The following is a 16165-nucleotide window of genomic DNA, read 5'->3' as shown; positions in this document are numbered from 1 at the left end:
TGAACACTGTATATATTCATGATATCTTCCTGGGATCTAGAGAGAGTTCAGCAGGAGGAGAGTGTTTCTTCATCTTTTTCAGGTTGTACAGCAGCATAGTATACTGGACTGAGACAGAAATGTGTGCTGCAGCCCAGAGGAATGGCAGCTTCCCTTCAAAGCGCAGGGCTGTCAGGAGGGCTGTAGAAGTGACCAGAAGTACCAGCTCCTCAAAGACATGTGTTGAATTTCTAGCCTGTGCCTTAGACCAGATATGGCAGTTCAAGAAAAAGTTAACTTGAACACTGCTTTTCTGTTTAGCTTTGGCTTTCTGCCCTAACAGTAGCAAAGAATTATCTTTGCTATCTCAGTTAACTGTGCTAACAGCAATCCTCAGTACACACTAAATTTGGATCTCCCAATTCCTTTTAAAGTGCTATTAGGGTAATGACAGTGAGTATGTAAATAGACTCCTTGCTCAGTACAGCTTCTTCCTTACTGAACACTGGCCAGAGGTCACAGCTACTTACCTGAAGGATAAAAAAAAAAACAACTTTTTTTTTTTAAAGAAGTATTTTAATACTCTGAAGCCAGTATAGTTTAGGGCATACAAGTCTGTCTCTTCTGATTTCCTGAAACCTCAGCCAAATTGCTAACAAGGTTCCACTAAGATAAATTTAATCCTTGCTAAAGTCTGAAATGGGAAGAAGCTGGTTTGACTCATGATACCATTTCTTGATTGAAAAGAACAGCTCATACTTCAGAACTGTAATTCCTTCCCTTTGCATCTGCCCCATCAATTTGTTTTAAATCAGTTGTGACTTGTCTTATGTATGTAAAACTGTTTTTTGGCTTATGTTATTTGTGTGTGGGCACCAGACTTGACTGAACTGCAGGCAACAAAAATGTTTAAGATGTAATAGCAAATTTGACTCCTGGATTCTGCATACTGAATGCAGAACTGGTGGTGTTTTGTTTTTTTTTTTTATTTGAAGAATCTCTTGCTATTCTTTGATCTACCCAAGTGTTTGCTCCTACCAAAATCTCTGCTCATCCAAAACATGTTCCTGAGAATGTTTTGAGAGTTGCTGAATGGCAGCGAATAGAAATGTTAATCAGAAAGTCATTTTTTTTCAGATGATAGACACCTTAAAATAAAAATGGATTCATCATCATGCACCACAACCATTGCTTCCCTAAAATAAAGAATGACTAAGTCACCAAAATTAATCACTGAGTGGCTTGGTATTTCAACTAGATAGCACAGTCATGAAGCTATGGGTTAAGTGAGTGGGCTTCCAGAATAATGTTTTTTATGTCATTGCCAGTCAGGGCAATTTATTCTGGAATTGTTGTCAGAGGAGAGAGTGTGAATAGGGTCACCCTAGAGTATGAAGCAGTCACTCATGTCTATCAATCACAGATCTAAGCACACTTAAACTTGCTTGAGAAGTTCATTCTCCTACTCAGGATTTATCTGATTCTTAATGCAGAAGCACTTTAAATACCAAATTGCATATAGAGCGCTACCCTGTACCTGATTAATCTTTTATGCTCTCCTGTAGCTGTTGTGCAGCTGTTTCCAAGAGATTGCTCTGGCAGACGGCTTGGGCTGTGTGGAAGAGTTCAGGGAAGGAAACTGCACTGGTACCTGATTTTAAAATAGTGAAAGGAGGAGGGAGACTGAGTGCATGGGGAAAACCAGAGGAAACAGCAGAGAAACAAATGCTGCTTATCTATCTTGTCCCAAAATTGAAATGTGAAGACTTGGGGGAGTTACGGTGTCAGAGATGAGCTGTAGCTGGTCTCGCTGTCAGGTAGTTCAGTCTACTTCATTTCAGTTGACGAGGTTGCTGATGCCGGCTGATGGTTTTTTGAATGCTGACTGGAATGTCACCTTGGGTTTCAGCAGTGGCTAACTGCGTGCAGCTGGTATAGGCAGCGCCAATGCTGGTAAAAGCAGTCTACCTCTGGGTATACACAACTTAAGTCCTTTCATGAGCTTCTTGCTAGTGGTGCTACTAATGTTTGCAGTTGTATCCCATAGTAATTTCTGTCCACAGAGAGTCTGAGCCTTGTTTCAGTGGATCTTTTCTGCGAAACATCACTTGTAATCCTGGTCCCTGTGTGGACATGAGGCTGAGTGTGGGGAGTATAAGCTAACTGTGTGAAGAACAGATCATACAGGGCCTCCCAACCTCAGCATATTGGGCTGGGTTACAGCAGATGAGCTGATCTTGGCAGGAGGAAGAGATTTTGTACATCTTGCTTTTCTGTTTAATCTTCAGATCAAGCAGTCCTTTCTTTGAACTGGCTACATTCCATTCCTTCTAACCATCTAGAAAGCTCTCATTTGCTTTGTTGCCTCCTCACAACTTCTGTTGCTGCTTCAGGAAGGTGGCAGAAGGGCCTAAGTGGTGTGGCATGGTGATACCCATGACTACACTGCTGTTAGAAGCTATAGACTGACCCAGAAGAGACTTCATAGTTGTGGCAGCATTTGTGTAAGGACAGAGCACGACATTTTGCATTCACAAGCCCTGAAATGGTTGCTGTTTCAGGTTGATGGCTAAAGGGGATAATTTTGTTTGTAACCGTGTCTGACTGTACCTGCACAATTATCTGTACTTGTGTAATGTGTCTTTTAACCATTTAGTAGCAGAGGGAAAAGGAAAGTGGGACTAAGTGAAATAACAGCTTGCTTTTAAAATAATTGGACTTTTTGGGTATCTGTGTGCCATCAACGTTTCTATCTTTTATCAGGTAGGTTTTCATTAAAGGGAATTTATTTGTCTTTTGCACTGGCCCAGCAGCACGTGGTCCCTGTTTCCAAGGTGAGGGAGGTCAGCAGGACTGCTGACTGATGTGATAATAAATGAGAGATGGAGAAGATGGGCTGCCCGGTTCTGCCCACTCACCTCAATCCTTTAGACAGCGATAGACCAGATAGACTCCAGGACATGCAAGGGCTGCCAAGTAGTTAACCTGCTGGAAAAAAAAAAAAAAAAAGAGTGCAGCTGCAATGAACGAACTGTCCTTCGGTGAAAACATCTTAATGCTTCCTTAATTACACCCCTGTAGGGCATGCACATCTTAATAGCTAGCAGTGTCCACATGGAGATGGCAATTCAAACTTAACTCTTGCGAAGTTGCAGAGAGAACAGATAAATAACTCTTTTACCGTGTTTTTGAGAAGTCTTAAGGGGAAAGAAATTGAAGTGGATTGGAGAATTGGGGCCTTAAGTGTCTGATATTACTGTATTACATTTCCTTTCTGCTCCCACTGAAATAGCGATGTGCAGCATAAACCATCTCCTTACCAAGCATATTCTCACAGCTTGACTATTTGCATGGGATGGTTTTACAAGTTATTTCAGCAAAGCTGTACTAGAAAATTGCCTTCTTTGAACGATTCTTCTCCAGTGTGAGCACATCTGCATGAGGAGGCAAATACAACTAGCTTTATTTAAATCCCCGCTTCTGGCTCCACTAATACTTATTCCCCTTTGGGCAAGACTGAACGTAGATCAGTTTTTCAGCTGAAATGGAGGTTGTAAGGAGAGAGTGATCACTGAATATATCTACACTGTTTTTTCCCTTTCATGTCTCAGTGATGATCAATATCACTGAGATCAAATCTCTTGTGATGCTTTCCAGCATGGGGAAATGTAACAATTGGTCTAATCCCTCAAACTATGTAATTCAAACAATTCTCAGCTTTCAGATAATTAAAAAAAATTAAAATGCTCTTGCCTAAATGTACCCAGATTTTCCTACAAGTCACTGGAATATGCCTGTGTGGTACTGCTGTACTGCCTTCAGACAGCTGGCTAAATAGCTTTTGAGTAGAAAACTGACAGTTTTCTTGCTTCTCACATAGTTATATGTTACATGTCATGTTTAGAGGTGTCTGAGTATGTAATTAGGTGACATGTTGAGGATCTCTCCTTATATTTATATGCAAGGAGAGACTGAATCTGGAAGCAATAAGATGTGGAGTTATTGGAACCTGACAGTGAAGCTGGTTCTCTGCATTAGCAGATGCTCAGCCGGCTGTTTGTTTGGGTCCTGTGCCTTGGGACCCCACCATACTCTTCAGTTTCTCTTGCTCAAGATGTTGCAGTACTGGCAGGCTCTTATTTGGTCTTTTGCATGCTGCCATCAATGACATGGGAGTCAGCAGTCTGGATGCCTCAGGCTACAGCAGCTTATCCTTATCCTTATCCTTCCCCTCTCATCTTTCTTAATTCACTCTCAAATTCCCAAGTGGACCAGTGAAAAATTGACTTTGTTGACGAGAATGAAAAGCCGAAGGGGGTAGAGATGTTTTTGGATCAAGTGCTGTCTTTGGGAATTGTTTCATTTCAGAAATGTTTTTCCTTCTAAGCATTCACATCTCAGTGCATCTTTAAGTGAAATGCTTACAAACATTTGGTTGATGTCAAAATGAAAAGTCTTAGATGTCAGACAAATTTTCAGCGAAATTTGCCACACTTGCTAAATTTGGCATTAAAATAATAATTACTCACAGTTACTTTAAACCCACACTTCTCTGGAGTGTAGTACATCTGGCTGGAGCATTGCTCAGCAACTCAGCACCTTCAAGGCCTCAACATAGGGCAGCATGTGACCTTCTAAGCAATCTCTCCAGAAAAGTCTGGTGTTTGATATGAGTGAAGGCTTGGAAAAGACCATGTACTTGTGCTAAATGAAGAGTTTAGTCCATCAAGCAAAAACATAGTCTGCTTGCATGATTCTTTGGAGGCTTTTGTGTGTCCTTCAACCTGAATGCCCTGAAAAGACACATGACAAGCCCATGTCTGCAGGAAGCTCATCAGCTCTAACTTTTTTTTATGGCTGCGTTGTCTTATAAGTACTAAGTTGGGGGATAAGGTGCATTCCAACTACTTTGGAGGATGCTTTGATGCCTTGTACACCTCACAGAAATTCAGGAAAGTCCATGGTTTGACCATTCCCAGGAAGGACTGCAACATCCTTTTCCTTTGCACCATTCTTTTCCCTGTAAGCGTTGCCGCAGTTTGAACCCTCTTTTTAACAGAACCATTAGCAATTTGGTTTTCCTCCTTTGTTAAAAATGTTACAGGCATACAGGCATGCCTTCCACCTAATGCAGCAGGGTTTCAACCTCAGAAGGCAGAAAAGCCAGAAACTATGTAAATATTTATAGGGACTGTACTGTCACTGCTAGTGGAAAATAAAAATTAACTAGAGAGACAGAGGAGCTTAAGGCATGAACGTAATGTGAACACGGCGGTGGTCAGCATCTGTACTAATATCCTCTGAGAGTGAAGAACAAACTTCTTGAAAAAGAAATAAAGTTCATCCGAGACCAGAGGAGTGAAATTTGTGGTCTGCTAGAGGATTCTCCTGGCTTTTTAGTGGCAAAGTGGCTTGTTCCTGTTAATGAGAAAAGGGGTAGGAAGGAGGCTTGCATCAGGTTGTATGTGGTATGCCAAGCTACCTGCTGGTAATATCTCTCGAAGCATTGCCTGGAGGAAAGACGCTGGTGTCAAAAGTTTTTTTCCTTTTTTTCTCATCTTCAAAAGAAGAACTTCATGTAGGTACAGTCAGTGAGTGATAATCACTGCTGAACTGCTAATTAGAGTGGAGTAGCTCTGAGTAAGCTTTGTAAATTATACAGCTAAGGCTGAGAGCTGGAGTAAACCCTTTGAATTTAATTTGAATGCTGGCAGTCATCAGTGGATGAAAGATTTCAGGACATCTGAGCTTTAATTCTTTTAATATTTTTCTTGAGGAAATGAAAGGGAGCGAAAAAGAGACTCCTAATACAAGTGTAAAAAGTTGGCCTTTGGTAGGCCTTTTAGAACAGTTGGCACGTTAAAGTGGATGTAATATCAGTATTATAATCAAGGCACGTAAACCTCTGAACATGCAAGCTTACTTTTTTTTTCCTTCTGACTCATTATTTATACACATCTATGCTGCCATTCTGCAGTGCTTACCATAGAAATTCCAGTTTCCCCTGTAGCGTTGGTTTGCAGCCCTCTGCATGCTAATGCAGTATTCTATTTCTAACTTGATGGTAATAGATTAGTGTGTACATGAGGCTATTGTTTCTGTGCTAATGTGACTCCAGCCATGCAGAAAACTTGAAATTTGTCTTAAACAGGCTGGCTGCTGAGCATTTTTCATATAAAATTCAATTTAAATAATTTCTAATTTAAGTGTCTACTTTGTTTTCTGCCTTTCAGCTTTTTTTTTTTTTTTCTTCTGGAAAACTTGAAACTCTTTGCTATTAGTGGAGGAGGGCAGAAGCTAGTGTAGTTTGCCTTAGTCAGCTAATAGTTTCAACCTTTGTTATCCTCTCCTTGAAGTTGAGATGTATTTTAATTATTGTATGGAAGAGATGTCTCGATTAGAAATGGAAAGCTTCAATGCCTTTTCCAGAGGGGGAACGGCTCTTCTACAGGTGTTTTGCTTTTGGCTCCTGTTCTTTCCAGTACATCTGCACAGATAGAGGTGCAGTCCAAGAAACTGATGAAGAAATGCACGTACCATGCTGATTATATTGTAATTCTCCTTGCTCCTGAGTGCTGAGTTGCGGGTGGCATTGTGAAACTCTGCATACAGCCTGCTGGGCTGAAGAGCTCTAACTCAGAGAAATTGAGGTAATTTTATTCTTGCTTGCAGAGTGAAAGAAGGGAGAAAGGTCTTCTAAGAGGGAAAGTGAGCTTTTTTTTGTTGAAGTAATCAAACTAGATCTGCATCGCTATTTAAGTACCACGATGTGGGATGTGATTAGGGTATTAATAATACTTTTCTCTGGCCCTTAAGCTTGGATGTAAAAATCAGCATACACAACTTTCCATGCCAAATGCCCAAGTAGCAAAGCACTACCACAAGTAGACGTCACCTGACTCTTTTGGCAGAGTCCCAGAGAATCTGCAAAAAGAGAACTTGCTGAACATGCCTAAAGGTGGATGATGGCCATGACCACACAAGTGCCTTGCCCACTGGGAGTGGGGTGGGATAGGCTGGGTGTGCAAGGCATCTCTGGCACTGACAGGTGCTGGCCAGAGTGACCCTTGCTCTCTTGAATCTCCCCTTGTCAGTGATGCTGAAGATTCAGTGTCCAGGAGCCACATCTAAGGTGGTTCAGTTGTTTCTGCATTGTGTGACCTGGAGATACTATATCACAGCTCTAATGTCTTTGAGTTCTTCTGGAGATATATGGGATGCTATTGAAATTTGTGATAGAGTCAGGATGTAAAGGGGAGTTCTTTCAAAAAATTAGGATTTTTCAGGCATATTCAGTCACCAAGTCAATTATCTAGGGTACAAACATTTCCTTGCCATATATTTTATAGCTTTTAAACTTTGTGTTTCTATGGTTAATTTTTTTTCCTTTGGATTGCTTTGCTGAGGAAAAATTATATTTTAAAAATGTATATCTATTTGCTCTGGGCTAATCTCAGGATGAGATACAATAGCTAAGGGATCTGGGAAATGAGATATTAGTCAATGCTATCTTTCAGTTCCTTTGTGTGACATAAGCAGATTCACTTCACTAGTAAAATATCCTCATACACTTGTATTTTAAAGATGATTTTCTCTTTGTCTGCCTATTTCTATTATTCACATTGCTTTGATATCTCTGTGCTAAAGCTTTCCAGAAAAAAATAACCTTAGAGCTGAAAGCAAGTGTAGAACATTTTAGATCAAAAAGAGAATTTTTTCATTAAGATATAAATAAATAAGAATATGGATTATATTTGAAGGTAGTTCTTATTTATTCATCATCTACAGTTATGGTTATGTTCTACAGAATAATGTGAAACTTATTCCTTTGTTTTATAGGACGGTTTCTCTTTGCCTCTGTAGACATCAGCATTCAGAACAAATAACATTAATTTAATCCTGTCCTTTTTCACATTCATGGGAGCTTTTCCATTGACAACGGTGAAGCCAGATCCTATTCTAATACTTCTGAACTTCTGTGTCAGACAGAGTTTAAACCTGGATAGTGCTGTTTTCTGCCAGAGCTGTATCACTTTATTTTTCACTTGTGTGGTTCTCCAGCATGTAATGGGATGTTTACCCAGACTTCCAGGTGCCTGCATGAGAGTTATAGAAACAGGAGCTGTTTGATCTTACTCTTCTCTCAAAAGGTCTCTCACTCTATTCAAAGTGTGATAAGAAAGGTTTTCTTCCCTCTGTCAAACTCTAGTCCAAGAGAGACTCCATGAAACCATGCTGGAAAAACATTCCCCAGGTTTCCAATGCACACTGGCATTTTGGATGCTACTGTAGAAAGCATGTGCCACCACTTGAACAAAAGGTGCAGTGTGTGCATGTATGGATGCACGTGCACTGTAAGGAAGAAGAATGGGGTAGTAACCATTGCAGTGTGCAAAAGCTGGGGTAGCTGACTATAGGACTAAGAACAATTTAAAGTAAGATCTGATTTTCACATGTTTCTTCAAGTTACCTTTCGGTTACATTCGAGAAAGCACGATGGTTTAGAGATGGTACATCTATTTGTAAAACATGTGGGTTTTCAGCAGTAAGATGCTGACCCACACAAATGAGCGGTATCTTACTTGCAGCTGCTGACATTTGCTATGTTTAGCAGGGCATATGGCTCTGCATCTGAGAATGGAACTCATACCTGAGTATAGATCCCAACCTGTTTTTTCACTTAATCTGCTGCCACATTCTGTAACTGCCCAGAGGAGAGGTAAGAGAAAGCTGCTGGTCCTCCTGTATATCTACATGCTTATCTGGTGGCCCCCCAGTGTACATGCTAATCAGCTTGTGGAGGGATGTGTGAGCTGCTCCAGTGTGCATGAGAATTTTTGCTGGTCAGGCTTGGTATGGTGCTGCTTGCCTTCTAGATGTGCTTACTAGGGTGCTACAAAAGCAAGCAGGGTTTTAGTGTCCCATCAAAATCAGCGGTGTTGATTATAAATCTCAGTGGCTTATTTCAATGTTCAAGAGAAGGAATTAAACTTGAGGCATTCTGGTTACCAAAAGACTTCGAAACTCTAAAAGGTTGGAGGTTTTGAGAATCAGAATAAACTTCCCTGGAGTGCTTGCGGGCCTAAGGTCTCATATCTTGTCTCTCAGATGGAGAAGTGGATTGAGGCTTGACTTGAAATGTTAATATCACAACTGAGAAAGCTGCTATATCATTCAGTCTGGCTCCAGAGGGAAAAGACCAATCACTTCAGCGTTAAGATGCATGAGTGAGAAAGTGCACACGGGCCAGGAATGATTGACGTTGGAAGAGATTTTTTTTGCTCCGTTGGATGATACCTGAGAAGCTCCCTGGGCTCAGAATAAATAAGGGTCACTGAAGAACACTACTCAAGGCTGCTGCCGCCACATAATCTATGGGTATGATAACGAGTTTCCGTGCCCTGGAGAATGGGATGCTATGTTTAAACTGTTTAAACCATGAGCTGGTTTATACAACAGCAGCTTCCTTTTAGCTAGCAGCAGCATAGAATCTTCCATGAAATTTGCTGGAAAGAGTAGGTTAAATAGTAGGTTTAAAAAAAAAAAAAAAAGGCCAGCAGTCCCCTAATCTCCACAAGCAGCCACCCCATAATTTAGGCAATTGAATCTGTCATTCCAGAACCTAATGTGATGGCACAGTGGGAATTCTGTCCCTGTACAGCCATGCATCCAGAGTACAGTCTGCAGAATCTGGGTTTATTATTGGGTTATGTTCAATAAAACATGTCAGAATAGATTTCTGTTTGGGAGATGATATGTAGGTCTAAGCCTGGGTTTTGTAGCTATTTCATGAAATTGGTGCTTGAAAGAATCTTAAAAACTTAATGCAGTTAAGATTTTGCTCAGCCAGTTTATGGCGTCTCTGAAAATAAATAGAGTTTCAATAGAATGACATCTCTCATGAGAGCTGAATCACTCTGTCTTGAAATTTAGTTTTAAAATGAGAGCTGACAATTGCTTGGACTGTCAAAGTAACTTTGCTGGAGTAGTCTGAGCACAGTCACCATGTCACTTTTCTGTTTTAGACTGTGGAAGCAAAAGGTCACAGAGGAGACTGTATTTCTTCAGCATCAGGGCTGGCACTAACTCTCATTAGGAAATTCTCTTTGTATTCACATCTTGGCTTTGGCAAGGCCAGCTTCAGGCTGTGTAATTAATCTATACCAGGGCTACTAGGAGGGAAAGTAGTATGGAGGGGAAATGAAAGATAATAGTGTTAAAGCCCTGAAGAGTCAGCTGGTGCATGAGTGTCATCTGTCTGAATGAAATGTCTTTGGTAATTCTGTACTGGAATAGTATTCTGGGCTCTGGTCATACAGCCAGTGAAGTATCAAACTGATGTCTGGACAGCAAACAAAAATCAGAACTGGTATTTAGCTTTGCTTGGTTGACTTCAGTCTTTTAGATGAATACTTACCACTTCTTCACCATGTTTCTTCTAAGAACATCTCTGTGTGTTTTTTTTGTTTTTTTTGTTTTTTTTTTTAATTGAAAATATTAATATTGATAGGTATTAATGGTGATGTGAGAGACACATTTTAGCTACAGTGCTAGAGGGATATTTGAAGAACTATGTGCTCCCTAAGCCTGGTTTTCTCAGTGTTATTACTTTAACCTGTGTCTCCAAATCTGAAGCAGTGTCTGGTTTGTAAGAAAAATAAAGCATTACCAAAGTAGAAAGCTGAATCTGTGCATGTTTCTCAAGTTCTCCAGTAGTAGCTGCAGGAAAATCCTGTGACTTCTTATAAGAAGTAAGGTTTTAATGTCAAGCTCTATCAAGTATATAGCCTGCAAAATACTGTATTCAGTTGCTATTGTAATTTGGTTTCCAATTCAGCAGTTAAGCATTTATTTTCAAAATTGTTTGTGAAGGGTTGAGTGGAAAAGTAAAAAGAAAAATATTATTCACATTGTTTTAACATGTATGAAAGTGGAAATTAAGGCATTCATTTAATATTAACGCACTGCCAGTGAAGAAGAAAATATTAAGTTTCAAAATACGTAGATTCTCTTTTATGCCTGTATTTCTGATCATACTGAGGAACTATTGTGCTGTTTGTGCATCAGAGAGAAATATACACAAATGCTTCCCATGAGAGCAGAAAGAAGGGGTCTGTAGGGTCTCTTAGCACTCCCAGTGCTGTTAACCCTCTCAGAACACCGTGCTATAGTTGTCATCAGCAGAGCAGATAGCTGGCTATTGATGGAGAAAACTTGATAGCTTGAAATAACAACAAATCCTATTTGAATTAGTTGAAATTGTATTTCTTAGTATTTTTTCTATAGATACTGTACTCTTCAGAAAGAATCTTACTGAACAAGCATGTAAAAACAGTTGAGAGATTACCACTATGGTAGTCATGTTACTAGGGAGTGCAGCACTTTGAGTTACAGAATTGCTATTGCAGTGTTATGATAATTATTAGCATAATACATTTTAATTTTGCTACATTTCTGAAGAGATTTCTGAAGAGTAATAATACTCAAAAGGTTAGCAAGGCACTACTTAGGGCACAGTTCCATGTCCAAATTCTATAGCAGGTTCTTGCAGTTTCCATTTGGTTTTGGTGTGTTAGTGCTTTTTACACCTATCATATGAGACATGGCTGGTTTTCAAATGCTGGTGTTGGAAGCAGCTTGTGCCAGATAGAAATCATGCATAAATAGTGTGTGAGGTTTGATCTGCAGTTCTGCAACCAGCGTGTGGACTAAGAACAGCAGTATTGAGACCAATAGCTTTTGTGTAACAAGCTTTATTAGTTGAGCATTGCATTCATGATATATTTGATATGCTCTTTGCCTTGTATTTGAAGCGTGGTGCCAGGCATTCCTTGGAAGTGGATTTTCTTTTTTGAGGTGACAGCCAATTTACAGTAATTAACACGATAAGGACAGCAGCTGTAGCAGTCTCTAATTCCTTAATCTTAGAGTAAAAGCTAGAAATGCATTAGTTAGAGATAAATATAGCTTATGACGTTTTCTCCTGAGAATAAGCCTTATGAAAATATTGCCTTCTTGTAGCAGGACTAGCCAACACAGTGATGAAAGCAATTTTCCTTTGCTGGAAGGAATTCTCCATGCTGTACTGAATGGATAGAATAAATGTTGGCTTACTTTAAGGAAGGCAAATAGAATGTTGACTGTAGGCTGTGGAAAATAGTTCTGTGGGCTGATCTTGAGGGAGCCAGTCAGAAGTGTGGTGTAGGTGTGGAGGAACTTAATACAGGTTAAACTCTGGTTAGGGAAAGGGAGAGGAATAAACTGGGGAAGTGCTGCTGCTATCAGCCCACTGCTGAGAGGTTGCCATCCTTCAGTGCTCAAAGGAATGAACAGAAACTTCACAAGACGAATATTCTTAATTAACAAGTCTGTATTCACAATTCATTTATTTGTTTCAAGATGTCACATAGAATTTTTTCTCCATTAAAGAAATTGCTGAATGCATAACTGACATTAATTTCTAGGACCCGTTTGATTTAAATGAGTGCAGTGATAAAAGCCATAAACTGACTGTAGAGATGCTTTGTTAGACATACCTGACTTCATCATTTGTGACTTGAGTGTATTTGTACATCTCATCTGGGGGACAAGCTGATTTGTTCTCTATGCTTTTTCTGACCTTTGCTGAGACAGCCAAGAAGGCTGTTGGGAAGCAGTTTGGCTGTTTCATTGGTGTATGTTGTGCTCTGGAGAATAAGTGTGAGATTGCTATCTCCGACAAATGAAATCAGATTAATTTTTGGTCTCTGGATGAAGGAGTTAAAGCACGCTCAAAGTAAGCATTCAGCAATTTCTAGTGGCTTTAAAAAGGGCCGTGATTGTAAAATCTTTACTAATTGAAAAGAAATTAGATCCTTAAAAGTAGCTGTGCAGTTAACCTGGTTTATTATCCTTGCCAGGAAGCATAACATTTACTCTGTCAGAAAATCGCTAGTAATTTAGTGTGCGTAGACTTGAGGATAGTAAAGCTTTGTGCTGGTCTGTGCTGACCTTTCTGCCTGATTTAAAGACCGTTGTGAAAGAGCTCTGAGGAGAATCCCAACATCTTTCACTGTGAAGGTGAAAGCTTTGATGCGAGTGCTCAAGTTAAAGACTGCTGCGAGGAAAGAATTGAACAGCTAATTCATGCTGTGTTTGCTTTGGGGAAAAAATAAAGACTCTGAGCATGACTCTGTCAGGGTGTTATGGATGCTAGGTATAATTTTTGTTGTTCTGTAATTGTATTTGCTTAAATTGAGAGAGAGAGCTTCTGAGGAACATCAACATGCATTTTAAACTCAGTTTCCTGTAACTTTTGGGGAGCCGGTCAGTGTTCTACTGGAGATCTTCTAAAGCATTGAGGAGGTTAGATCAGTATTTTGAATCATTTATCATTACATCCACCTGCAAGGCATGTGTGCTGACACTTAGCAGGCTTCATCTCTCATGCATCTCTCTCCAGCAAGGTTGCTTCTTCTCTAAGGAGCCAGAGAGCAGAGCTATGTGCAGCCCCCACCCCTGTGGCCCAGTCTTGAGAGTACAGCAGCACGATGGCACCTTCCTGTGACTCTGGGAGAAGGTGGGTGATGGTGCTTCAGCAGAGGAGCTCCTGAATTTTAGGTTATCATGGTGTAGGTCTGGCAGCAAGTGGAGATTGTCAACCTCTGTCCTGCCCAGATAGGATGTGGGGCTTGTATGAGTGTGTACATTGCCATGTGCTGCTGTGCTGTGCCTTTTTATGGCTATATGTGGTCATTTCTTTGAAATAAGATATACCAGTATTTTGTATCTTAGAAACAAATGGATTGCCCCTCCCCCAGTTCCTATTCAATAAGAACCTTAAGAAAGCATTCAGGATGGGGTGATATTCTCTCCTCATTCTTCTGGTGTGCTGGAACTGTTCAGCTATTTCCAGCCTGAAGATGTTTATGTGAAAAGTTGCAAAGCTTCTGTTCTCACTCGTGTGGAGTAATAGTTTTGCAGGAATCAGCTGGACTATTATTGAGGCAAAATACCGCCCAGCATGAGGAAGGCTGGTAAGAGCAGGCAGTGTGTGGCACTGAGCTTTAGGTAGGCCTGATAATAACTGGATTGTTTGTTCTCCACACTAGCGTCTGTGCTGTGGCAGAACACAGGAGCATCTGTGATTGAAAAATGATGGCATGTGGCGATGGGTACGCCGGCTGGCTCTGAGGACACATTTGACATGGTGAGCCTTGTCTGTGAGGCAGCAATGAAGCAGTTAAGATAGATGGGAATCGTGTGGCTAAAAATCCTGCATTTACTTTGAAAACTCATCCAAAGTACTTACATGCGGCTTTTATTGCTGTCTCTCAGGATTTGTGCACAGTTTCTGGAAAAACACAGTGTATGCTGCTGATAGAGATATGTCTCCTTTTTCTGCCATCCAAATGCCAAACAAAGAGGAATGGAAACCAAATGGAAGGAGAGTGCTTTTGTTCGTGAACTGAAAAATTTATGGCTATTTGTAAAAATGCAGAAGAACTCAGTCTGCTGCTGTAAAGCAAAGATAAGAAGTAAAACCTGTCACTGGCAGGGTATTGTGGGGTCAGCGTCAGGCAGGGCACATCATTCCTTGAGTGCTCGTGCAGGGAGTTGATTCCTGCTGAACAGCAGGCCTGGGGTGCCACCTCCTCAGCAGGTGCTTGACTTGACAGGGCTGGTCATTATTTGGCCTCTGAAATGACAGAAAGTTCATAGACCCTCTGCCCGGTAATAAATAATGAGTCTGGTTTCATTGTGACACAGCGTCTGGGCTTGTGATTTACAAAATGAGTGCTACTATTATATAGTTTCAGAATTACTTAATTGTGAATACTTATGTAGAGACTCAGTTCCTTCACTACATGGAGGACTGCTGTGCTTGAAACAAGTGATCAGCTTCTGTACCCATAGACTTTATCTTCATTTGCCAACTTGGTGCAGCAGCCCTCTTTCCTTGCATTCCAGGGCCTTGCATGACTGCTGTGAGAGGAGACCTGTTGCAATTCTGATCTCAATGACCTTTTCAAAAGCAGCAGGAAGACATATCCTCCCCTCTGATATCTTTGGAAGCGCTTGGATGAGATTGATTGGAATTGCTCACTCTGCTACTGCTCTTTTGTTTTCTGGTATCAGCGCTGCACTTCCCTTTTCCTCATACCTTCCTTTATCATTAGTGTTCTCCAGGGATGTCCCTGGGGACTTGTTTCTTTTGAGAAGCAACAGGAAATCTGTTGGTAGGAGATTTTACAAAATGCAATGACTGAGAAAAGTATTTGTGACCAGTTGGCTCTTCCAGAAGAGTCAGAGTTACTTGCAGGATGTATCGAAGAATGGTCATTTGTTGTGCTCTATAATTTGTAAGAAACAAAAAGCAATGCAGCAAGGTCCTGAAGCTTGTCTGGCAGTTACCTGTAGTTAGAAGTACGAAGATCCATATGTATGTGGTGTTTTCTGCACACACCTTTTTTTTTTTTTTTAACATTCCCAGTCAGATATATTGGACGGAACCAGAGTTCTCAGTTACGTAGCAACCAAAAATATGCTCTTAGCATTCCTGGATATTGTAATTATAAGATTAATGAATTACTATTGGATGCCTTCTGAGTCTGTGTAATGCCTTTTATAATCAAGTACATTCAGTACTCTTGTATCTGCAATTGTCTGAAGTGGAGGAAGGCTTGCAGAAGGAAGTTTGGCTTTTTGTTAGCTAGAAAAATCAGAGAAGCTTTCAGGTACTTATGTCAGCTACATTTTTTTTTTTCTTTCTTTTTTTTTTTTTTGCTTCTGCTTCAGCAAGAAGGTCACAGTAATCAAAGTATCTAAAAAGCACATTGCAGTAATGTCCCAAATGTTAGCAGAAATCTGATTGTGTGAACTCCAAGTGTGATCATTTTGTATTAAGCAATACTTCCTGCATCACCAGATAAATAGCCCTTGGTTATCTGCTATTCTTTTTCAAAATGTAAGAGCATTTGAAGTCTTGTTGGGACAGACCAGGGGAGGTTGGCTGGAGGGACATTAATTGAATGTGAATGGAGGCACTTCTGATGTTCATATCCCTTTTACAGCATCAGTAATAAGTGCTAGAACAGGGCCTTGCTGGGAAGGTTATAATGATTGGCTGAAGCATTGTCGTTCACATTTGCCATTGTGATCTGGTCCCGCTAACTGGGCTGGAGAGCTTTAAGACTCCATTCGTTCT

This window comes from Coturnix japonica, chromosome 4 (assembly GCF_054131305.1).
Source record: "Coturnix japonica strain WE chromosome 4, WE-NBRP24, whole genome shotgun sequence".
In the NCBI taxonomy this organism is placed as follows: domain Eukaryota; kingdom Metazoa; phylum Chordata; class Aves; order Galliformes; family Phasianidae; genus Coturnix; species Coturnix japonica.
Note: the sequence above shows the minus strand (reverse complement) of the source record.